Below are 642 nucleotides of genomic sequence, written 5' to 3' on the forward strand. Positions count from 1 at the left end.
TTAAGCCCTATGTTATAATTTAGTTCGCAAAAAACTTTATTACATTTCCTTTGCACAAGACATCATGCTGGCCCATTATATTGATAATATTATCAATAGTAAAAATCACAACTCTACTGTAGACATATTGGTAAGACATTTGTGTATCAAAGGATGTAAAATAAATTTGAGTAAAGTTCAGGGACCTTTCACCTCAGTGTCATCTCTAGAGGCCCAATTGTGCAAGGCATATCAAGATATCTCTCCTGGGGCAAAGGATAATCTATTGTAATCTACTACAACCAAAATAGACACACAGTCTAATGGGCTGCTTTCAAGTTTGGAGGCGACCTCATGTGAGGGTGCCACTCTTCCCATTTACCTAGTGACCTGAAAAGGTGATCATTTCGAGTGGGGCCCAGAACATCAAAAGGCTCTGCAAAAGGTCTGCACTGGCATGCAGCTGTTCTTTCACGTGAGCCATGCGATCCAGCAGATCTGATTGTGCCTGAACCATCAGTGGCAGATAGAGACACGGTTTCTGGTCTTTGGCAGACTTTCATGGATGAAGCACAGGGGGGACCTTTAGGATTTTGGAGCAAATACCTGTCATCCTCACAGGTAACACTCTCTTATTTAGAGAGTATTTGCTTTTGGCTTAGT

Source organism: Propithecus coquereli, unplaced genomic scaffold, assembly GCF_000956105.1.
Source record: "Propithecus coquereli isolate 6110/MARCELLA unplaced genomic scaffold, Pcoq_1.0 Scaffold31, whole genome shotgun sequence".
Classification (NCBI taxonomy): domain Eukaryota; kingdom Metazoa; phylum Chordata; class Mammalia; order Primates; family Indriidae; genus Propithecus; species Propithecus coquereli.